At 45.0% G+C, this 25,053-nt stretch overlaps 1 pseudogene; it reads left to right on the top strand.

The window, feature by feature from the left end:
* Positions 1–10,225: 10,225 nt before the first annotated feature.
* LOC105549308 lies at positions 10,226–18,620 on the top strand (annotated as a pseudogene).
* The last annotated feature ends 6,433 nt before the right edge of the window (positions 18,621–25,053 follow it).

The following is a 25,053-nucleotide window of genomic DNA, read 5'->3' on the forward strand; positions in this document are numbered from 1 at the left end:
GATCTCGGCTCACTGCAACCTCCACCTCCTGGGTTCAAGCGATTCTCCTGCCTCAACGTCCCTAGTAGCTGAAATTATATGTGCCCACCACCACGCCCAGTTAATTTTTTGTATTTTAGTAGAGACAGGGTTTCAACGTGTTGGTCAGGCTGGTTTCAAACTCTGACCTCAGGTGATCCACCTGCCTTGGCCTCCCAAAGTGCTGGGATTACAGGTGTGAGCCATCACACCTGGCCTCCCAAGCTGCATTCTTTTGATGGCTACTGACAAAAACTCAACTCCAACTGTATTAAGCAAAAATGGAATTTACTGGCACACAGAACTAAGAAGTCAAGGACTTCAGGCACAGCTGGATCCAGGATCCCAACAATATCTATCCTAGGGCTTTTTTTTTCTCTCTCTCTCTCTGCTTCCTTCTGCTGGCTTCATTCTGAGGCAAGCCTTCCTTACTCCATGAAGGGACTCCAGGAAGCTCCAGGCTTCCATCATTCTTACAGCTAGCAATCTCAATATTTTCAGTGAAAGTTCAGGGATTGAGTTTTGCTAGATTCTCTTGGATCAAGAGTCCATCTCTGGATGTACCACTGTGGAGAAGGGCACTAGAGGGACCTAAGTTCCATGCCCACCTTTGGAGCAGGGGTGGACATAGCACTACCTGAACAAGGCATGGGGAGAAGTGGCTCAGTGAAGCAGGAAAGAGAAGATGTGTGCCAATCAGGCAATAGCAAGTGTCATCAATTGCCAGTGGCCCAGGCAGAGTGGGTGTGAAATCGTGAGGTCAGCAGATCTTGTGTCTGGGACCCCTTCCTCTTTCTTGGTGCCATCTCCCACCCCTGTGCCATCAGCTGGGAGTGGCACAGAACTACTCAGATGAGCTGGGCCCACAGAGCTAGAGGAATCTGTGCGTCTGGGAAGCAGCCAGGAGGTCAGGCCTCCTACGCTTGGGGTGGAAGGAGGCTGCCAAGCCCTGGACTCCCTCCTCGTCCCAGCGCCTCCCTGCCTGGCTGCAGCTAGATCCCCGGAGGCTGACAAGCTCTGAGGGCAAGGGTGAGGGGGTGCCCTGATAGAAAGAGGAGCGACGGGATTCAGGAGGCCTCAGGTTAGGCTGGGTGAGCTCTGGCTCACTGGGGAGCCATCTCTGCCTCAGGCTGGCCTCACAGGTGTGCCACCCGAGCCCAAGGCCCCATGCCTAGATGGGCCCCATGCTTGGTGTAATGCTCTACTGTTACCATCTTGAAATTCTTCAAAGTGTTTGAAGCAGGTGCCTCCAGTTTTCATTTTGCACAACCCCCAAAAGTTATGTAGCCAATCTTGGTCTCAGTTTCCCCACCCGTGTCAAGAAAATGATGGACTAAAGGACCAGAGGAGCTTGGAGGTGACTTCCCACTGACAGCAGAAGCAGGTGGTCCTCCAGGGGAGCTTCTCTGGGCTCACAAGTGGTTATTTCCCCTGAGAAGGTCACCCAAAGCTGCCCCATGTTGCCACCTCCTTTCTCCTCCTCCAGCTCCTGTCCTTTGAGGGGTGGAAGGAGCTACAGCTGTGACCAGCACCCACGACTCAGGGAGCACTCCAGTCCTGAGGCCCAAGGCACGCCCTGGAGGGAGCCTTAATGAGCCTTCATCAGAACTTCGCAGACCTTAATGAGCCTGAGAATCACCAGGAGCTTGTTAAAATGCAGATTCTGCTTCAGTAGGTCTGAGTGGGGCCTGACAGTCTGCATTTCTAACATGCTCGAAGGGAATGCCAGGGCTACTGGTCCACGGCCACACCTTGAGTAGCATGGTGCCAGACGGGGGTGTTAAGCCAGATGGGTGAGGACTGGGCCTCAGGACTGGGCAGGGCCGCATTGCGGGGTGGATAAAGGCACAGAGCTGAGAAGTGCAGCGTGTCCACATTTGCTCCGGCTGCCATGACAAGTACTTCAGGCTGGGTGGCTTAAACAACAGAAACTGATTTTCTTGCAATTCTGGAGGCGAGAATTCCCAGATCAAGGTGTGCCCTGGGATGGCTTCCTCCAAGGCCTCTCTCCGTGGCTTGTAGGTGGCCGCCTTCAGTCTCTGTGTTCACATGGCATTCACTCTATGCTTCTCTGTGTCCTAATCTCTTCTTATGAGGACACCACCCGTCAGATTGGGTTAGGGCCCCCCAGTGAGCTCACTCAAACTTAATGACCTCTTTAAAGACCATGTCTCCAAATATAGCCACATTCTGAGGTACTAGGGGTTAGGACATCGATGTATGAATTCAGGGAGGGACGTGATTCAGCCCATGGCATGGGCGTGCACAGGAGGGGCACAAAGTGGAAGTCATCAAGCGCTCACTATGTGCCAGGCTTGGAGCCAGGTGCTCTGCGTGTTTTTTTCACTTAATCCCCAAACAGCCCTGAGAGGTACAAAGTGAGCCACAAACGCTGTTGAGGTCCCTTTGTGTGCCAGGCACTGGGCTAGGCACACACATACATCATGGCACGGCGTCCCCACAGAGTCTGCTTCTCATGCTCACAGGCGTGGAACCTGAGACCCAGTGAGGAAAGAAAGTGTGCTGCAGGTCACTCAGGGATGGGGCCAGGACTCAGGTGTTTGTGGTCCATTTTCACCCCTCCTTCTCTACCTCCTTGCCTTGCTGCTTGGGAACAGCGGTTCACAAGTCACTCTACATTGCCATCAAATAAACTAGAGGGTCTCTTTTCCTTTTATTTCTTTATTGAGATGCAGTCTCACTCTATTGCCCAGGCTAGAGTGCAATGGTGCAGTCTCGGCTCACTGAAAACTCCGCCTCCTGAGTTCAAGCGATTCTCTTGCCTCAGCCTCCTAAGCAGCTGGGATGACAGGCATGCCCCACCACGCCTGGCTAATTTTTGTATTTTCAGTAGAGATGGGGTTTCAACATGTTGGTCAGACTGGTCTTGAACTCCTTACCTCAGGTGATCCACCAGCCTTGGCCTCCCAAAATGCTGCGATTACAGGTGTGAGCCACGGTGCCTGGCCATTAGAGGGTCTCTAATTGTAGAAGACAGAAGGAAGTGGTGAAAAACAAAAAGACACCTGCTGGCTGGTGGGGTGTCCTGGAGAAAGGCCGCACCCATACCAGGCACCAAGGCTGGTGTGTGATGAATGTGGAACCCCTGGACCCTTTGCAGTTGGGGTTCTGGAGGTACTCCAGCCTCAGCAAGGGGAGGAGCATGAGGGGCTCCAAGCTTGCCAAATGGGTGGTTCCTGTGGTTGGATTTGGGGCACACTCTGCTCTGGAGAGTGGAGCTCACAGAGCCATTTTCAGTCTCAGTGAGCCCCCAGGTTCCTTCTGCCACTCTGAGCTCTCTTTACCTATTCCTCATCATCGGGACATTTGTGCATCTACACTGGCGGTCATGGGATTTTTTTTTTTCTTGAGACAGAGTCTTACTCTGTCACCCAGGCTGGAGTGCACTGTTGCGATCTTGGCTCACTGCAACCTCTGCCTCCCTGGTGCAAGTGATTTTCCTGCCTCAGCCTCCCAAGTAGCTGGGATTACAGGTGCACGCCACCCCACCTGGCTAATTTTGTTGTTGTTGTTGTTGGCCAGGCTAGTCTCAAACTCCTGACCTCAAGTGATCCATTCACCTCTGCCTCCCAAAGTGCTAGGATTACAAGCGTGAGCCATGGCTCCTGGCCTGGTCATGGGATTTTAAAGCAGGCAGGGGCCCTGGAAGGACCCAGTGGGCCAGTCCATTGACCCTTGTTTGGGTCACAAACTCCTTGGAGAACCTCAAGGGAGCCACGACCCCTGTCCCTAGGAGAGCACACCTGTGTGTACATGCACATAGACACAGCTGATCATTCTCAGCTGCGGGAGCCTCCAGGTGCAAGATTCTGCCTTAGAAGGCTCTACAGCATCTCCACCCTTGGTGCACACCCTGGGGGATGAGTTCTCACTTTCTGCTGTGCCTACCCAGAGCTTCGGTGCACCACCCTGGTTACCTCTTTTTATTGGAGCCAACTCTGCCTCCCAGTGGCTTCTTTCCATGGGTCATTGTTCTGCTCCTCAGAGCCACCTGGAATGAGGTCACCGTGTCCTCTCTGTGACACAGGAGAGAAGATAAGGATCTATATCCCCTGGAGTTCACCCCTCTCCATGGTGTTCAGCTGTGGCTCTTTCCTCACAGGGCGGGCATCCAGACCTTTCCCAGCCTGTCTTGGCCCCAGACCCATTCCTGTTTCTCAGTGTTCTCATTGAGGGCTGGCCCCAAAAACACAGAATTCCAGGTGCAGTCTGGCCAGCCCTAGGAGAGCAGATCGCTCACCCCGTTTGTTCTGGGTGTTGGCCCCCATTAATGTAGCTCTGGAGATAAACATAACACAGCAGATCCACTGAGCTAGGGGTCAACTCAGACTCCCGGATCGTCTCCCTATAAGCAGCTGTGCAGTCACATCTTCCCTTTCCTCTTTCTAGTATTGGTGAGGTTTTAGACAGAAATCCCAGTTTACACCAGATATTTGGTTTTCTGTCACGTTCCTTTACTGCTCATAGTACCCTCAGCCAAAGGCATTCCCACCCCGAACCTCAGTTTCCTCACAGATTTGTTGGGATGGTGAAATGTATAAGGTCACTGTTGGGGCTTGGAAGGGTGTTCTGTTTCTGTGTGTTGTTGTTTTGGAAAAGATTTCTGGTTGTTTCTAAAGTGCATTTCCTCCCTTTTACATGGAAATAAAACTCTCACCTTGGTGTGCAGATGCTCAGCATGAGACCATAATTCCCAGCCTGTCTTGCACTGGATGGAAGGAGAGGGCAAGCAGTGTGCAATAGTGCCTGCTTATCCACGCTTCTCACAGTTTCTGTTACCCAAGGTCCAGAACGGCAAGTGATTTGGAGAGAGAGAAAGAGAGAGAGAAGTCACATTCACATATTTTTTATTACTGTGTATTATTATAATTGTTCTATTTTATTAGTTACATTGCTGGCCTTTCACGGCGCCTAATTTATAAATTAAACTTTATCATAAGGTATGTATGTATAGGAAAAAACACAGTGTATATAAGGTATGGTACTATCTGCAGCTTCAGGCATTCACTGGGGGTCTTGGAACGCATCCCCCACAGATAAGAGGGACTATTGTACTCAATTTCCAGTTGTGCCTTTGAAGAGAAGAGTGTGTCCTCTTTCATTACTGGCTCTGTGGATGGAGGAAGATGTGTGGGGCGCTATCTGGGACACCTGGATGAGTACAGCCCCTTAGGATGGCAGAGCAATAAGACAGAAGCAGCCTGGGCCCCGATGACTTCAAAACGCCGCCTCAGCCTCCTCAGAAAGACTTTTTTTTTTTTTTTTTTTTTTGGAGATGGAGTCTCACTCTGTCGCCCAGGCTGGAGTGCAGTGGTGCAATCTCGGCTCGCTGGAACCTCCGCCTCCTGGGTTCAAGAGATTCTCCTGCCTCAGCCTCCAGAGTAGCTGGGATTACAGGCACCCACCACCACGCTTGGCTAATTTTTGTATTTTTGGTAGAGACGAAGTTTCACCATGTTGGTCAGTCTGGTCTCAAACTCATGACCTCGTGATCTGCCTGCCTTGCACTCCCAAAGTGCTGGGATTACAGGCGTGAGCCACCGCGCCCGGCCAGACGGACTTTCATGTGAGTGAGAGATGAACTCCTATTCTGCATAAGCCGTGTTATTTGTGTTGCACAGCTCAGCCTTGTCACAGCCTAATCAATGAGTTTTTTCAGGCATTTTATTTAGAAGAGGCAGATATAGGCTCCAATCAATAGGGAAGAAGAGAGGGACTTGCAAATACTCTAAAGAAGCCAATATTTTTTTTCTTTACTTCTGCTTCTTTTCTTCCCTCCTGCCATTTCTCCCCTCTCCTTCCATCCAATCCTTGAACATTTATTGGGTTCATTTTCTGTACCAGGCCTTCTGCCAGGCACTGTGGATACAGAGATGATTAAGACACAGTGTCTGCTGTAGACTAGCAAGGGAGACAGAGGGCATGTAGACATGCCCTCAAGTCCACGTGACAAGATCACCATGGAGGGGTTTTCAGGGTAATGGGTGGACTCGGAGAAGCAGCTACCTCTTTTGCTTGGGAAGGTGGGAGGGAGGGAGTCGGGGGATTATGGCTTGAGTTGATCCATGTGGGCTGAGTAGAGGTTCTCCAGAAAGAGAAGGGAGGGAACAGCATTCCAAGCGGAGGAAATAGCTTGTGCAAAGTACTAGAAGTGTGCAGGAGCATTGAGTGTGAAGAGCTGTGGGCTCTTTGTGGTGGGAGCGAGGGGTGGCAGACGGCTGATCAGGGACTTGCTTTGCTGCAAAGTGCCCTGCCAGAAGTCACCACCCTTCTGAGGAGTGCTGAGCGAGGAAGAAACAACTGCTTTGCAAACACACACCTCATGTATTTATTTCCTCTGTTTTCCTCACATCTCTCATCTTTTACCCTGAATGAGATGCCTTCTGGTTTCACTTAATTTCCACAGGAAACTAGAAGGAGCAACATCTGTCTAAATTCTCCCTAACTCACTCCAGATTTTCAGGGTCAGAATGTGGCCCCTGAGAGTCAGGGTCTCTGTGGGGTCAGAGGTGACAGCCCCAGAACTGGGGGCTTGTGCCAAGCCCCTCGTGGCAGCGGAGTCCAGGCACCAGTTCCCTGCACAATACAGATGTTCAGCAAGGATTTTGTTGGGAGCGTAATCAACTGCCAAGGCAGCCCCTGGAGAGGAGAGTGTGGGCCTCGTTCCCATGGGCTCCTGCCCAACGTTCCTTCGTTCCTGAGTTTTATGTTCCTGGGAGAGGCTGGAGGCTGAGCAATGCTCCAGCTCCACAGCAGCTGCCCTCTCCTTGGGAAGGCAACAACCTCTTTCCTCACGTGGCCTTGGGACATTGGCCTCCCAACCTGGGGACATTGTTTTGTTCACAGCTGCATGCTCATGGCATTTATTTAGGGGACACTTTCTCTTCTGCCACCCACAAGGAGGCAGCTTGGAGAAGGAGCAGAGCTGCGCCTCCAGGGATGGAGGTCTGTTCCTGGGGAAAGGGGCTCCCTCTCTTTGAGGCTCAGTTTCCTCATCTGTAAAACAGAGCAGGCTGGCCCAGGTGGCATCTAAGGTGATGTGTGGACAGGTGTGGACTTTGGAGTCACGCAGACTTGCATTCTGTCTGGGCCACTTGGCAGCTGCATGGCCCTGGGGAGGTCCTGAGCCTCGCTGGCTGTGGTGTCCTGTCCTCATCTGTGCATGGAGGACATGGGACCAGGTCATCTTGAAGGGCCTCAAGGGCTTAATGAAGAGGCCAGGAGAGCCCGCTCTCAACAACAACGCTGAGGAAAATCATTTTGTATTCTCCCTTTTGGAAAAATATTTCTAATTCTACGCCTGTTGGAACCAAGCAAGGTCAACACAAAAAAATTGGCCCTCCGCTATCCTAAGAAAACTAAAGCAGGAACAATAGAGCAAATATCACATGCTCTCACTTGTAAGTGGGAGCTAAACATCAAGGACACATGACCCAAGGAGGGGAACAACAGGCACAGGAGCCTACTTGAAGGTAGTGGATGGGAGGAGGGTGAGTTGGGTACTATGCTCATTGTCTCAGTGACGACATAATCTGTACAGCAACCCCCCATGACACTCAATTTACCTCTCTAACAAAACTGCACATATACCCCGACCCTAAAATAAATCTAACAAAATAAATAAATAAAAACATGGGAGGCTGAGGCGGGTGGATCACCTGAGGTTGGAAGTTTGAGACCAGCCTGACTAACGTGGTGAAACCCCATCTCTACTAAAAATACAAAAATTAGTCAGATGTGGTGGCACTCATCTGTAATCCCAGCTACTTGGGAGGCTGAGGCAGAATTGCTTGAACTCAGGAGGCGAAGGTTGCAGTGAGCCAAGATCATGCCACTGCACTCTAGCCTGGGCAACAGAGCAAGACTCCATCTCAAAATAATAATAATAATAATAATAATAGTAATAATAATAATAATAATAATTTTTAACAAAAGAAGAGGCATCCATGATTTACCCTTCCTCCCACCCCTTGCCCCCAGTCTCCACAGATCAGTGGACTGTTTTTTCTAAAGCATAACTGGATGACTCGTTGGGTTGTCCTCTTCCTGCACCCCACCTTACTGTGTCCTCTCATTCACCCTGGCCCCTTTCAGACCCTTCAGCAGTCCAAACTACAACTTCTTCTGGAGCTTGCATTGTCCAAGGATGACAAGAGGCAGCCCTAAGGGGTGAGGGTGGGAGAGCGATGTGGGGGTTAACTCCTCCAGTGTCTTCATGTGCGTCTCCCAAACCCTCCATCTCGGAAATGCAGGGTGCTATTGGTGTGTAATGATGTTGAGTCGCCCAGGTTCCCCCTTCAAGGTGCTGGCAATCCCCCGTGCCTGCCGCACTCCCGCCCTTCCCGCCCACTGCCTCCCCTCTTTCAGATCTTGGTGTCCTGTCACTCTCCTTCCTGATGCCTTGTCTGTCCCCCATCTCATCTTTCAGAACCCTGGGCACTTTTTCTTCCGAGAACTCATCATATTTGTAGTTATACATGGATCTCACCCTCTCCCATTTGATGCCTGGCTCTTGCAATGGATTATAAATGCCAGGAGAGCAGAGGTCATGCTGGCCTTACCGTATTCCCATTGTCTCACATAGTGCCTGGGAAATAGTTGGCTCTGGACAAATCATTGTTGAATGACTGAAGAAATGAATCACCCAGTGAATCTAGAGTGTGGTGGCAATGTGAGCGCAACAGGAAAGCAAGTGGCCGCAAATCATGTTGTACTACATACAGACTTTGGCACTAACATGGCGGGCACTCAAATCCTAGTGGTGACCCTGGGGACTCCAGGAAGGCAGGCTGTTTTCCCTCTCGGCCCCACAGAGGAGAGTGTCTCAAGGAAGAGAAGGTGGTCACCTGTGTTGAAATGTTCCTGAGAGGCCAAGGAAGAAAAGGACTGAGCTATGTCTATTGGACTCAGCCACAGGAGGTTATGGTGACCTTGACAAGAACAGTTTTAAAGGACTGGGGAGTCGGAAACCAGACTGCAGGGGAGGGAGCAGGAGTCGAGGAAGTGGGGATTGTGGGTAGAAATTACTCACAGAGACTATTTCTAGACACTAGACCAGGAATGGGAGGAGAGACGTCATTAGCTGTTTCTTACCAAGAAGGATCACATCAAATTCATTTGGAAAATTTTTGGAATAATAATGATTCATCTACTAGATGGCTAGCAAAATAAGATGCCTCAACCCCTAGTCCTACTTCTCACCATTAACTAGACTATGAGAATTGAAGGGACCTCCAATTCTCAACACAGCCCTCTCATTCCATAGACGAGGTGCCTGAGGCCCAGAGAGGGTCAAGGATGTGCCCAAGGTCACACAGCAGATGAGGGGGAAAGCCAGGTTTTGAAGCAGGCTCCTGTGTGCCCAGCCCACGGCTCTTTTCCTATATTCTATGTCTTTCTTTCCTCTGTCCTTTCTAAACAGTCTTTATTGACTCCAGGAAATGGGAAGGATAGTTATTTTTAGTTTATTCAAAATGAGTAAAATGGGTAATGGTTTTTTTTCTCCCCAATATATTAGATCCAAAATATGTCTTATGTAAGAGCTCACTGGGATGAGAAATGGTCACACATTGAGAACAAAGATTTCTTTGACTATTAAAAGCTCCAGAGTGAACCCTAAACTGGCCCAAATAACTGGGCTCAGCTCTCCTTGCCTAGCTGACAGAAGAAGGCTGGGCAGGACTGTGTGTGTGTGTGTGTGTGTGTGCACGTGCACGTGTGTGTGTACAAGTGAGCACATGTGTGTGTGTAGCAGGCTCCCTCTCTGGGGTGATTTCCAGAGCACCAAAACAAGCATCCCGAATCTGAACTTCTTCAATACCATTTATCATCATGATCATGATCATGATCATGATTAATTCTACTAAAATATGTATAAAATTTACCATCTTAATTACTTTAAGTGTATACTTCAGTGTGTTAAGTACACACATGTTGTTTATCGTGCAACCATTACCACCATCCAGAATTTTCCAGAAACCTTTTTATCTTCCAAAACTGAAACTCTATACCCATGAAAAAACAGCTCCCCATTCCTTCTTCCCACAAGGCCCTGGAAATCACCATTCCAATTTCTGACTCTATGAATTTGACTTCTCTAGAGACCTCCTGTAAGTGGAATCATATGACGTTTGTTCTTGTGTGACTGGCTTGTTTTACTCTCAGTACCTCTTTGAGTGTGCTCCCCATGCCCCCAACACCCCATGAGGCACCCTCCTTTCAATACCTCTTTGAATGTGTCGTTGTGCCCCCAACCGCCCATGAGATACCCTCCTTTCAGCACCTCTTTGGGTGAGATCCTCGTGCTCCCAACCCCCCATGAGACACCCTCCTTTCAGTACCACTTTGAATGTGATCCTCGTGTCCCCAATACCCCATGAGACATTGTCTCCTTTGGCAGAGGATTTGATCCTTGGTTGAAGAGCGACAAGCAACCCTGGGAAGGAAGCATTTCAAGCTTTATTGGCACTTCTTCTTTAGTGCCAATCAATGGATACTTCCTTGAGAGCAGGTTTTGATAGGGTAGGGGTGACCCTGGTTGAAAGCCCTGATTGATTATGGGTGGGAAGTGGGAGAGACTTAATGACAGAGAAAAAAAAATTGTTCTGCCTGGAAAAATGTTGCCGGGATCATTATAAGTGAATCCACGAAACAGCAATTAGTTTTATAACACAGCCACTTCTGAGATTTATGTCCCTAGGTGTGTTGACCTCATGTTATGCTCTGACTTGATTCCTTGGAGAGTCATAAATTAAGTGTCCTCAGAGGACTGCTAGCAATAATCATAATAATCCTCTTGTATTTTGGTTGCATTCTACGCTTTAGGATACACTTTCATTTCTATTATTTTATTTGATCAAAATGACAACAGTGTGTGCTCGTTGGAATATGACTTATCATCCTCATTTTTCAGGTGAGGAAGCCAAGTTTCAGTGGGTGGAAGGGACCTGCTCAGGCTTATACAATCACTTGTTGGTAGCACTGGATTGAGAATCCAAGTCTTTAGCCCAGGCCTCTTTCCACTGTTCCATACTTTGCTGGAGTTTTCTCCCCTCTACCTCCCATTTGACCTCAGACTCAATCCTTCTCCAAGAATAATGCATCACTATGCAGAGGCTCAAATTAGAAACTCCAGAGTCGTCCTTGACATTCCCTTGCTCCAGTTTCATATCCAGTCTTCAATTAAGCCCTGTTGTTTTTAATTCCTGAATATGTTTTCAATACTCCCCCTTCTCTGCAAGTCTGGACTGGCAGAGTCCAAGCCTTTTACTCTTACCTGGAGTTAATCCTTTAGACTGCCATGATGCCCTTTCTGTTCTTCTCTTCCTCTGTTATTTCCCAGGAAATGTGGATTTGAACAAGGTTAGACGAGTTTCCATGTCGTAGAATTTCTCAGAGTTTCTGACCTGCTAAGAATGGTAACAGTGACTTGCCAAAGTAAGGAGCATGTGTTTGCCATACTCTAAACTTACTTGATCTTTCCTGGACTCCTGTGGTTTATCTCTACCCTCTCCCCCATGCATTTTCCACACGTAAGCTGCATACACCTCTGCTAACTGCAAAACTGCCCTCCTCACCCCACGCCATGCTCCTCCTATCCCTCTGGCCTTCCAGTCCCTCTGACATGTGGTAAGATGCACATGCCCTGCCAGGGTCCCCTCTGCCAGGCTTCTCTATCACCAGCTGTGGCAGTGTTGGTTGCTGGTGCTCACAGCTGCCTCCTCTGGAAGCCACCTTACCAGGGAGGTCACGTTCCCTGGAGCTCCAGAAGCATCTCATAACCAATATCTGACATGATGTTTGCAGTACCTTTTACTTATTTCTCTTTCTCTTTATTTTCCAGTAGCTGGGACTACAGGTGTACACAACCATGCCCAGCTAATTATTTATTTATTTATTTATTTTTAGAGGCAGGGTCTAGCTATGTTTCCCGGGCTAGTCTTAGACTCCTGGTATATTAGTCTGTTTCACACTGCTATAAAGAACTACCTGAGGGTGAGTAATTTACAAAGAGAAGAGTTTTAATTGACTCACAGTTCTGCATGGCTGGGGAGGCCTCAGGAAACTTACAATCATGGCGAAGGTGAAGGGGAAGCAAGATATATTTTACATAGTGGCAGGAGAGAGAAAGAGAGCAAGGGGGGAGGTGACACACTTTAAAACCATCATTTCTCATAAGAACTCACTCACTCTCATGAGAACTCACTCACTCTCATGAGAACATCATGGGGGAAACTGCCCCCATGATCCAATCATTTCCCACCAGGTCCCTCCTCTGACACCTGAGGATTACAAGTCGAGATGAGATTTGGTGGGGGACACAGAGCCACACCATATCACGTGGCTTCAAGTGATGCTCCTGCCTCAACCTCCTGAGTTGTTGGAGTGAGTCACTGCTCCCAGTCCAAGGTTTATTGTTGTTAAAAGGTCGTGATGCTGATGAGGAGATCAGGAGCCAGGCATTCTGATACACAGCTGGTAGGAAAATAAGTTAGTACCACCACTTGAATAAGGCCCTTTGGGGCAGAGAGTTTGTCTCTGTATTCACCCCTGGATCTCCAGTGCCCAGAACCACCCCTGGCACTTTGTTGAACAAATGTAAGGCAATTTGACAATACATCGTGAAGCTTACATTTTCATATCCCATTGTTTAGTAATTCCACTTCCTAAGGAAACTCTTAAAAATTAGGACAAAGATATTTATGTAAGGACATTCCTCACATTCATTTATAAACTCATAAAACTGGAATCAACCTAAGTGTCCACAGGATGGTGACTAGCTTAATTATGGGACATCCACACTGAGAAATCTGATATAATTGATAAAAATGACATATTCAAAGAATATTGGGCATATAGGATTATGCTATTGATAAATACTAAGTGAAAACAATTTAAAATTCTATGTGCAGTATAATCTTAATTTTTGGAAAAAAAAAACCAAAACCAAACCACACTTGTTGATAGTGGGTTGCAGTGACTTTTACTTATTTCTTGTTCTCTTTATTTGCCAAAATGCCCACAATGAATATGTGTTGCTTTTGTAGTCAGAAAAAAAAAAGCTTTGAAAAGGAAAACATAGTTAATAGCAAAATTGTGAGCAGCCAGGAAAAATGGGAATAACTTGTAATAGTATTTTTCCCACTAATACTTCATAACAGATCATTTTATGGTGGGTTAAAGAACATACCTCCTTATTAAATTGGCCTGGCCTTGTTTGGACAACAATGAGGATTAGATTTCATGAGACACTTTGTGTTGTTTTCATGTTCTTAGTGTGTATTTTTCCATGACTTGGAAAATCTTAAAATACTGGCTCCCCTTTAAAAAAAAAAAAGTTTTACAACTCCTTTGACTGGAATTGATTTCTCCTGTGGCTCTGGGGTCTGTAAAAGGCATCAGGATGCGACAAGGCATTGACCTTTATTCTTTGCCGTGGTCAGAGAATTTCCCTATGACTGGCTCAAGGTTTCCAAGAGGAAGGCAATTAAATGACCTAGCACAATTGCCTGGATCCTCGTCCCTGGGCTTATCTTGATTAGGAGGAAGTGGCTATCTAGTTGTTCCAAATTTAGAGCATAGAAAAGAGCCGGATGTCTGAGACTATCACACAGAGAAAGCCTTAACCCATTGGGGCTTTTGCCCTGCTCACCACTTCCCTGATATCTGGCTGTGTCCACCTTGATGCAGAGCACAGGGACAACTTTGGGTTGTAACTTTGGGTTACAACTTTCCCCTTCCCAGCAAGTCTGTCCTAGTTTCAAAGTCCACTGAGAGGCTCATTTCCATGCTAAGATTGAAAAGACGCTGGGCACATACCTCCTGAGAGATTTGTTGGCTTATGCTAAAAGTTCTGTCATCTCTAAGACCGAGTTCAGAATCCTGAGGCTGGTGGTCAAGACCCTTCACCATCTGGCCCCCTGCTGCCCCTCTCCCATTGTTCATCTCTACTACAGCGACAGGGAAGTGTTTATGAGAGCAAACTCCAGGGACTAGAAACAGACGTTGTCCCTGCCCCCAGGGAGCTTACAGAATAGTAGGAAGGTAGAAATTCAGTACACAGAGGGGAGTACCTTCGCAGCCCGGCAGAGATCTGGCCTGAAAGACCAGATTGGCTTCTTCCTAGTTGTGCGATCTTGGACAAATTATTTTATACCTCTGTGTCTTTGCCACCTCATCTGTTAAAGGGGGATAATATTAATATTACTAATAATACCAAATTCATAAGATGTATGTGAGCTTTACATTATTTGATATGTGTGAAGCGCTCTGTACAATGTCCGCTGTATACCTTCGTCCCTCAGTATCCATGGGGCATTGGTTCCAGGACCCCTCCAGGAATACCAACATTTGAGGATGCTTAAGTCCCTGATATAAAATGGTGTAGTGTTTGCATAGAACCTGTGCACATCCCCCAGATGCTTTAAATCATCTCTAGATTGCTTATAATAGCAAACACAACATGAATGCTATGTAAATAGTTGTTATACTGTATTGTTTAGGAAATAATGACAAGAAAAAGAGTCTGTACATGTTCAGTAAAGAAGACACCATCCTTTTTTTTCCGCTGAATATTTTCAATCCACAGTCGGTTGAATTCACAGATGCAGAACCTGCAATATGGAGGGCCAGCTGTACTCAGTGCTTAGTACATGTTAACTCTTAGAGAAAGAAAATTCATTCACTTAGAGAAAACTTGCTGAGCTTTGACTAGGTGCTGGGCACTTTGCCAGATGCTGTAAATTCAGAAGGGGATAATGCGCAGTCCCTGGCCTCATCTCCAAAAACCCCATATTTTATTGGAGACGCAAATGGGAACGGACCAAGGTAGCACAGCTCCAGGCACCTTGTTCCAGAAACTCTGGTCTCCTTTCCTTTCCAAATGTGCCATGCACTTTCATGCTTTGTGCTGTTGTTCCTTATCTCTAAAAAGCTTTCCCTTTTCCTCAGCCACTGAAAACATTCAAGATCTAGCTTACGATGTGTCATCAACACTGTGAAGCCTTCCCTGACTCCCAAACCAGAATCATGGACTCTCCTGTGTCTCCATCATGCTCTGTATAAACTCTCTGCCTCTCATCTTCCCCTCAGCCAGGGCTGGTCATTAGAGGAACATCTCCCAGTAGACTGGAAGCTCTTTGAAGGCAAATTTTGTGCTTCACTCATTTCCATGTCCCAGTGTCCAGCACAGGGTCAGGTACATTGTAGATGTTTAGGAAGTGTTGGTTGATTAAATGAATGAATGAATAAATGAATGAATGAATGAATCAAAGCACATCTGGCATCATAGAATAAATTGCTGCACTGATAGTGAGGAGAGATGCTTCCTTTCCAGCATAATATTCTATGAGAACACAGAATTTGCTCTGCAAATAGTTGGGTTCCTTCTACCAATTCTATCTGCTGCTGTGAACAAGGCTAAGTTTACTTAATCATAGGTAAGTTGGAGAAAGTGCCTGCCCAAGGGGTCTGTCCTGAGCATGGCTTTCCAACTGTAATATTGTCAGGAGCATCCCGAAAGGGTTAAGACCCTTGCCTTGGTGCTGGTCTTGTGTCAGTCCATTTGGTGTTCACAGTGTAGAGATTATTTAATTGGAAATGGAAGCCAGTATTAAGGCCAATATTGCAACAGAAATAATTGAATGTAAAAACCACATGTGCTTTGGGGACTGGGACACAGAAATTTAATTTTAGTTTCCTCACTTATTTGTTGGGTGATGTAGGAAGGCTCTTTCCCCTCTCTGAACCTCATCCATTAAATGGGGATCATAGGAGGCTGGAGTTGGGGAGGTTGGACTGATTAGTCTGTAAGTTCCTTCCGGCTGTGATATGCCCTGTCTGTCACTTCCATGGAACCAGATAAACGAAAGACCAGCTGAAACAAATTGCTGGAAAGTGATGGGGAGGGAGTTCTGGGAGAGGATCCCAGTCCTCGTGAGGTCAAGCTCATGGTTTAGGAACCAAAAGCTCAGAAATGCTCTGAAACCACAGACGATCAAATCCACCCTCTGGGGATTCAGTACATATTTGCTGAAAATTGCAAACTAAAAGCAGACATTTTTGAGTTGTTTGGAGGATGCATGGCTAGACCTAATGAGGGTGGTGGGTGTACAGGGCGGTTTATTCAAATGGGAGAGGCCCTGTCTGCTGTCTGGGACCTGCATCCTATTGGGGGAAAGCACGTTCCTGGCCCATCCACCCTGGCCATCAGGACTTAAAGATTCCTTGCCTGGGTCTTGCTCAATACTGTGCTTTAAGAACCTGAAGGGTGTTCTTTTGACTCACTATTTTATAGAGACAACAGCAGGGTCAGTTGAGAAGAACTGAAGCCCAGTCTCAGAAGTGACTTGCAGCACATACTTTTTTGAAAAAAATTGACAGATAATTCACACACCGTACAATTTGCCCTTTTCGAGTATCTAATTCAATGGTTTTTAGTATATTCCCGAAGTTCTGCAATCATCTCTGCTGTCTAATTCCTGAATAGTCTCATCACTCCAAAGATATCTTGAGGCCAGGTGCGGTGGCTCACGCCTATAATCCCAGCACTTTGGGAGGCCAAGGCAGGTGGATCACGAGGTCAGGAGTTTGAGACCAGCCTGGCCAATATGGTGAAACCCCGTCTCTACTAAAAAAAGAAAAAAAAAATAGCTGGTTGTAGTGGCACGTACCTGTAGTCCCAGCTGCTCAGGAGGCTGAGGCAGGAGAACCACTTGAACCCGGGAGGCAGAGGTTACAGTGAGCTGAGATTGTGCCACTGCACTGCAGCCTGGGTGACAGATCAAGACTCCGCCTCAAAAAAAAGAAAAAAAAAAAGGAACCTTTGTATGTTAGCAGTCACTTCCCACTCCCCTCTCCCCCGCGCCCTTGGCAACCACTAATTCACTTTTGTCTCTGTGGATTTGCTTATTCCGGACTTTTCATATAAATGGAATCATACAACATGTAGCCTCCTGGGTCTGGCTTCTTTCATTTACCTTAATACTTTTAAGGTTCATTTGTGCCGACCATATATTTTTCTCAACAATTAAAAATTACAGGCTCCCGCAGCACAGTGCAGCTGCCACCTGGCCCAACCAGCTTCCCGGACCATGGCCAACCTGAGTGCACCTTCATCACCATCAAGCCAGACAGTCTGCAGCGTGGCCTGGCTGGCAAGATCATCGAGCGCTTTGAGCAGAAGAGATTCCACCTCATGGCCATGAAGTTCCTCTGGGCCTCTGAGAACACCCGAAGCAGCACTACATTCACTGGAAAGACCGCTCATTCTTCCCCAGGCTGGCGAAGTACAGGAAATCAGGGCCTGTCTTGGCCATGGTCTGGGAAGGGCTGAATATGGTGAAGACAGGCCGAGTGACACCTGGGGAGACCAATCCAGTGGATTCTAAGCCACGCACCATTTGTGGGAACTTCTGTATTCAGGTGGGGTGATGCAACATTCATGGCAGTGGCTCAGTAATAAGTGCTGAAAAATAAATCAGCCAGGCCAGGCACTGTGGCTCACACCTGTAATCCTAGCACTTTGGGAGGCCAAGGCAGGCAGATCACGAGGTCAGGAGATCAAGACCATCCTGGCTAACACGGTGAAATCCCGTCTCTACTAAAAATACAAAAAATTAGCTGGACGTGGTGGCAGTCGCCTGTAGTCCCAAGTACTCAGAAGGCTGAGGCAGGAGAATGGCAGGAACCCAGGAGGCAGAGATTGCAGTGAACTGAGATTGTGTCACTGCACTTCAACCTGGGTGACAGAGTGAAACTCAGTCTCAAAAAAAACAAAGAAATCAGCCTATGGTTGAAACAACAGATGCTGGAGTGGATGTGGAGAATTAGGAATGCTTTTACACTGTTGTTGGGAGTGTAAATTAGTTCAACCATTGTGGAAGACAGTGTGGTGATTCCTCAAGGATCTAGAATGAGAAATACCATTTGACCCAGCAATCTCATTACTGGATATATACCCAAAGGATTATAAATCGTGTTACTATAAAGACACATGCACACATATGTTTATTATGGCACTGTTCACAATAGCAAAGACTTGGAACCAACACAAATGCCCATCAATGATAGACTGGATAAAGAAAATGTGGCACAAATACACCATGGAATACTATGCAGCCATAAAAAAGAATGAGTTCATGTCCTTCGCAGGGACATGGATGAAGCTGGAAACCATCATTCTCAGCAAACTAACACAGAAACAGAAAACCAAACACCACATGTTCTCACTCATAAGTGGGAATTGAGCAGTGAGAACACTTGGACACAGGGAGGGGAACATTACACACTGGGGGCTGTCAGGGACTGGGGTGCTGGGGAAAGGATAGCATTAGGAGAAATACCTAATGTAGATGACGGATTGATGGGTGCAGCAAACCACCATGGCAGGTAGCATGGCACCTACATAACAAACATGCACGTTCTGCACATGTATCCCAGAGCTTAAAGTATACATATAAAAAAAACCCAAATAAACAAAGAAACAAACAAAAAACAACAACAAAAAAGAAATCAGCCTATGGTTTAAGCCCAAAGAACCAGCTGACTACAGATCTTGTGCTTATGGCTGGGTCTATGCATGATAGATGGATACAGCAGCAGTCTCTTTCAAGGACTGTTTGGAGTGTCCTTGGACATAGCTCTTCATTCCACTGACTTACAAGCAGAAGCAACAAGATTGATCATTCTTTTCTAGAGCATATTTACCCCTAAAGCCATGGAAACAAGAAAAAAAATTACATATGCCTATCAACCTTCCAGTAGCATACATGAGAGCTTGGTGTGACGTACCAACCTCTACTTAGTAGAATGGATAGAGGGCTGGGCTAGTCTAGCTAGGTCTGTTCCAGGTCCTCTCTTCTTCATTAGTCCAGTTCAATTTTGGCCTTTTAAGAATGATGCAGACTTTTAAAATTAAGAATAAAACCTTTGATGTTTTCATTTTTTGTTCCATCTTTGCTGGCAGGTTTAAAAGTCTTTTCCCTGTCCAATGTTATTTAAATACATGTACATATCTTCCTGTGCGTGTATTTAAACCATACTTTCATGGTTTCCTTTTTATGTTTTCAACTTTAATTCTTCTGGAATGTGTCAGTGGTGTGAGGTAGGTATCTACTTTTATTTTTTCTCATATGGTTATCAAGTTGCACTGCCACACATTTTTTCCTCATTGACCTGGAAACAACAGCATTACTATATCCTACTTTTGACATATGGCTGGGACTACTACTGTACTTTCTTTCCTGCATTGGTCTGTCTTTTCTTCAGCTGCTAACATACTGTTAAATTTCTTGCCCCTTTATGATATAATTTAATTTTGTTAGGATAAGTTCATATTATCACTCATATTAAAATTCTCTAGTCGTTGCCATGTGTTTATTATTCTAGCTTAGCTTTGTTAATGTAATATGCTTCTTTTGTGTAATGTGCATTGCTGCATTCTTTAAGAGTTTTAAATTCTGTCTTAGCAAACAATTAGAAGCCAGTAGCTGTGTGACATGTGATAGATAAAGTTGGCCGAGCCTACATGGGCTGAACAGAGATGAGACGGGATGGAAGGACCAAGGAAACACTACATATTCATGAGGCCTGAGACACCAAATGTTTATGACAGCTACACCATCCTTAGACCAGCTCTAACTGCCACCTTGGATCCTAAGGACAAGAGCCACCTCTGAGATGACTGAAGAGAGAACCACAAAGGCCTGGGTCTTTGGTGTCCTTGAACTACAAAAGTTCCCTCTAACTTAGGCGAGAGTGGAAGATACTTCTATTTTGTTTAAGCCATGATTACATGAAGCTGAACATGATCCCAACTAAATCACCCCTAATTTCATTTTTATATTTGGTTGTCTGAATTAGCATTTGCAGGACGGTGTTAATAACACTGATGACAGGGGACATTCTTCTGGTTACTGATGCAAACAGGACTGCTGCTGGTATTTCGCCAGTAAGCTTCTTGCTGGATTTGATTTTACATAGAGTACATTTGTCACTTTAAGAAAATGCATCATCAATGATGATGATAATGAAATGTTAAATTTTCTCAGATTTTTTTTGTTATCTATCAAAATAATTATATGGCATTTTTGCTTTGCTATATTGAGATAATGAATTATACTAAGGTTTTTCTAAAGTTGAAACATACATACAACCCCAATCTTTTTTTCTGTATCTCCTCTGTTCACTTCCTTACATAGATGCTCCATTGTAGCTCGTGGCTCTCTCCTCAACCTTCCTTTCATCATTTTTGTCTCCTTAATAATTTATTCTGAGTACTGGGGGAATTGCTTAAGTTTGTCTTCTAATTTCTTGCTCTCCAAAGTGTGATCCAGGGACCAGTGGTATTGGTATCACCTGAGAGTTTGTTAGAAATGAAAATTCTTGGATCCCCACCCCAGACCTACTGAATCTGCATTTTAACAAGATTCCCAGGTAATCCGTGTGCACATTGAAATTTAAGAAATGTTGTAAAATTCCTGGCTGGGCATGGTGGCTCATGCCTGTAATCTCAGTCCCTTGTGAGGCCGAGGCTGGTGGATTGCCTGAGCTCAGGAGTTTGAGATCAGTCTGGACAAATACAAAAAATTAGCCAGGTGTGGTGGCAGGCACCTGTAATCTCAGCTACTTGGGAGGCTGAGGCAGGAGAATCTCTTGAACCCAAGAGGCAGAGGTTGCTGTGAGCCGAGATCCCTCCACTGCACTCCAGCCTGGGCAACAGAGTGAGACTCTGTCACTCACACACACACACACACACACACACACAGACGAAATGCTGTAAAATTCTGGCAAAAGAGGGAACCCTTTCCAAGTTTCCACCGACAATGCAGCCTTTTCCCATTATTACAGTAGTTTGGTTATTTTAGTAGAAATTTAGGAGAAGACGACTTTGGATCACCATTGAGGATCAGAACTCTTAGTGTCAGGATATGAGGGAGGGCAGTTGGCTGCTGTATCTGATGACATGAAATGAAACTGACAGCCCAAATGTCATCAAAGTCACCAGTAGCCCTCAGTCCAACAAGAAAGAATCCTTGTGTTACATTTCTGAAGGGCAGTGGGCCTCCTCCAGAGGATCTTGCCCACATTCGTTTGACAAATTTACAGATGCCAGCTGGTATCTACATGAAAGCCTCTGGTCCTAAGCTGATAGAGAGGAATAAAGGGATTCCTGCAGAGTGGTTAGGTTTCAAGGATGCATTTTCCTCTTTTCTTGGTAAGTGGAAGAAAATCCTGAGGTTATTGATGAGACAGATGTCCTTCTGTGCTCCAGCACTGTGCCTGAGGGCTGCCCGGGGTTTGGGGGAGGAAACTCACAGCACTGAATTATGAGTATTTGCATATGGAAATGTACACTCTTTAAAAGAAGACATCATATTGCCGATACCCAATTCTCATCCGTCATGGCAGATTGGCTGGAAAAATCAGGGAAAGGCACAAAAACCTATTGAAATGATTCTAAAGAGAAAAAGAATCTTTCAGACAAACTGACTCATTCCTTATTTATCGCCACGAAACCCTTTATTCCCTGGAGAATATTGAAACAATACTAGTGCATAACTCTCATTGTGGAACTGAAAAAACATCCTACCTTTCTTAATAGTTTCATGAAATTGTTGTCTCAACAGGAAATTCTGGTTATTGTCACACATTCTTCTTGTTTATTATTAGTAATAATAACCCTTGCATCACTATTGTGCTCTAATCTTTACAAAGTTTCTCCACACAAAGTAGCTCATTGATCTCTCCTGACAGTCTCGTGAGACAGAGCAGGGAAGCAGGGTGGGTGGGCATTGATGTGCCCATTTCGTGGAACTGGGGCTCAGAGGACTTAAAGGACTTTCTCAAGAGCACAATGGGCAGTAAATGGCAGCTGCAGGGCTCACCCTTAGGTTTTTTAGCTGCAGGGGAGATTTCCAACACACATTTGGCCATGCTTGGCCAAGCGTCTTTGATCCTTACTCTTCCCAGCACAATTATTTTGCCTTTTTGCAGTTTGTGCATGCACAAAACAATAAGGAGGATCACAATCCACATGGAAAGTTCTTTCTTCAAAGTTTTGTGCTAAAATGCAATGCTTTAGTGAGGTGGCATTCTTCAGATTAGACTTAGATTGTTAGACATCTCCTGTTCCCTAGAAACTGTCTATGTAAATCCTCTTGTACTTATTATACACCATTGTTGAATTTATGCCAAGAATTTACTGCAGCCTCAATAAGGTGTGACTTATTACAAATTCAGAACAAATAACTGTTTATAAGTTCTTTTTTGTTCTCTAAATTTGATTCATCTCACCTGATGAGAAGGGAGAAGGCATCTTATTTCTGTTGTTCTGTAAACTATCTTCTACTCCTCATTTTTTCCGCACTGAACATTTCAAATTTCCCCAAATGTTCCACTTATTTTCCCTGCTCAATGCCCTCACATATATTTTCGTTCCTAGAATTCCCCTTACCTTCTTTACCTTCACCACCTTCCTCACTCTTCCTACCCTTAAAAGGGCCTAGTTCAAGAGCTATTCCTCTGTGAGGCCTTTCAGATTCAAAGTTAGACATACTTGGGTTCCTAAAAGCAGTTTGAATGCATTTCTGTCATACCGTGGACCTATCACAGTGTGAAAAGTATTTCATTTAGCTCCATGTAAACTGGGAATTCTAACTGGATTGGGAGCTACTTTGGGGAAGGAAGGATATTTTATTCCTCTTTATTTCCCTTGAACTTGGAACCTGACAACTGATAAGAATTCATTAAGGGTTGATTTAATTTCCTTCTGGTTTTAGTGCATCAGGAACTCCTGTTGACCAGATATCACTTTAGTTTTTTTCAGTTTAGGTGATAGGAAAGTCTTAAAGGGGACTGTTCAAATAGGGTATGAGCGAGTTGTTATAGCCAATTATTTTAAAGAACAGGAGGTAAAGTAAATTTGTCTCACAGATTTATCTTAGATTCTACTCCTTTGTGTCACCAGATGAGAGTTATTTTAGTGTAGAGCTGCTTTTTCAACATCCTTTATGACTTTTTCTAGGACCAGCCCATCTAGAGAAATTCTGAATTGTCTTTGGTACCAGGGCATTTCCCTCCCGAGTTCCTTTACAATTCAGGAATTAATATTCAATAGTTCTCAACCTTGACAGTACGTTGAAATCACTTAGGGAGTTTAAAAAATACTGGGGTGAAATTTTCATGGGGTCCCCTGAAGTCTTTCACTGAGTTTGAAACTATGTGCACAGAGTGACACTCTGAGAGACCTGGCAAGTAATAGCTACCAGAGGACTGTGAGCTCAACAGAGGTTTTGGTAGGGTCAGTGCTGACAGATGTTGGAATTCTGACTAACCATATTAGAGTCACCTTACTGAATACCCTAGACATTCAGTTGAGACCTCAGAAAGGCTGTATCTTATTATCTTCAGAAAAAAGTGAACTGCCTTCCAGAACGAAAGTCACAACACTCTTTAGAGGAAGCAAACACAGTCCAGACTCTCAATGTGGTAGCCACAATGTGCAGCAAAGAACTTAAAATTACTAGAAATATAAAGATGTAGGGAAAGTCACACCAACTAGATGAAAGAACAGTCAGTAAAAACAGATCCAGGGATGATACAGATAATGCAATTAGTAGACAAACACTTTAAAATAGTTATTATCAATATGTTTGTGGATTTCACAGTTTTTGAAAAATCAACAATATGTTTGCGGATTTTTATCATTTCCATTTTTCTGATGAGATTCTCTCACCTGATTTTAAAAAAAGAGAACCAAATAGAAATTCTAGAACTAAAAAATTTAATATCTGAAATTTTAACAAATTCACTAGATTGGATAAGAGCAGATTGGACACTGCAGAAAAAGTGCAAAGTAGTGGAAAAGGCTAATATGTGGGCACATTAACAGATTTGTTTTCTTAGTACCTCAGCTAGGTGATCAAGGTCATCATCAATAGTCATAAATCATGTTGATGGTATGTACCCTTGGTATGATGTGATGAGAATAGCACATTACCTCTATGGTCTTCCCGTAACTCACAACCCCAGTATCATCATGAGAAAAACACTAGAAAAATCCAACTGAGATACATTCTACAAAATACCTGATAAATATTCCTCAAAACCGTCAAGGACATCAAAAACAAGGAAAGTTGGAGAAACTGTCACAGCCAAGAGGAGTCTAAGGAGACATGGTTACTAGATACTATGTTGCATCGTAGGTGAACTGTTGAACACGAAAAGGACATCAGGTAAAAAGTAAAGAAACCTGAATAAAGAATGAGCTTTGGTTAAGAATGTACCAATAACAGTTCATTAATTGTAACAAATATACCATACTAATGTAAGATGCTAATAATAATTGAATATGGGTGCAGGATATGTGAGAACTCTTGCTACTACCTTTGTCATTTTTCTATAAATCTAAAACTGTTCTAAAATAGTTTATTTAAAATAATAAAATGATAATAACAAGTGCTGGTGAGGACATGGAGCAACTGAAACTCACATTCTTTGCTGGTAGGAATGTAAAACAGTATAGTTTTGGAAGTTTCTTGTGAAGTTAAACACGCACTTATCACATAACCCAGCAATCTCACTCCAGGACATTGAGCCAAGAGAAATAAACACATACTTCCTTACGAAGACTTGTATGTGAATGTTTATAGAGGTTTTAGTCAGAGTCACCACACACTGGAAGCAACAAAAATGTCCACCAACTTCTAACTGGATAAATAAATTGTGTACATCCTTACAATGGAATACAACTAAGCAATAAAAAAGGAATGATCTATATCATAAAAACCGTGACTGACTCTGAAAAGCATTATGCTAAGTAAAAGAAGCCAGACACAAGAGTTCATACTGTATCATTCTATTTACATGCAATTCTAGAACAAGCAAAGCTAATCTAAGGCTTAAAAAAATCAGAACAATGGTTGCATCTTTAACTCTGAAGACTGAAGGTGACGATGATTTAGAAGGGGCAAGAGGAATTTTCTGAAGTGATGGAAATGTTCTATATCTTGATAG

Source organism: Mandrillus leucophaeus, unplaced genomic scaffold, assembly GCF_000951045.1.
Source record: "Mandrillus leucophaeus isolate KB7577 unplaced genomic scaffold, Mleu.le_1.0 Scaffold433, whole genome shotgun sequence".
In the NCBI taxonomy this organism is placed as follows: Eukaryota; Metazoa; Chordata; class Mammalia; order Primates; family Cercopithecidae; genus Mandrillus; species Mandrillus leucophaeus.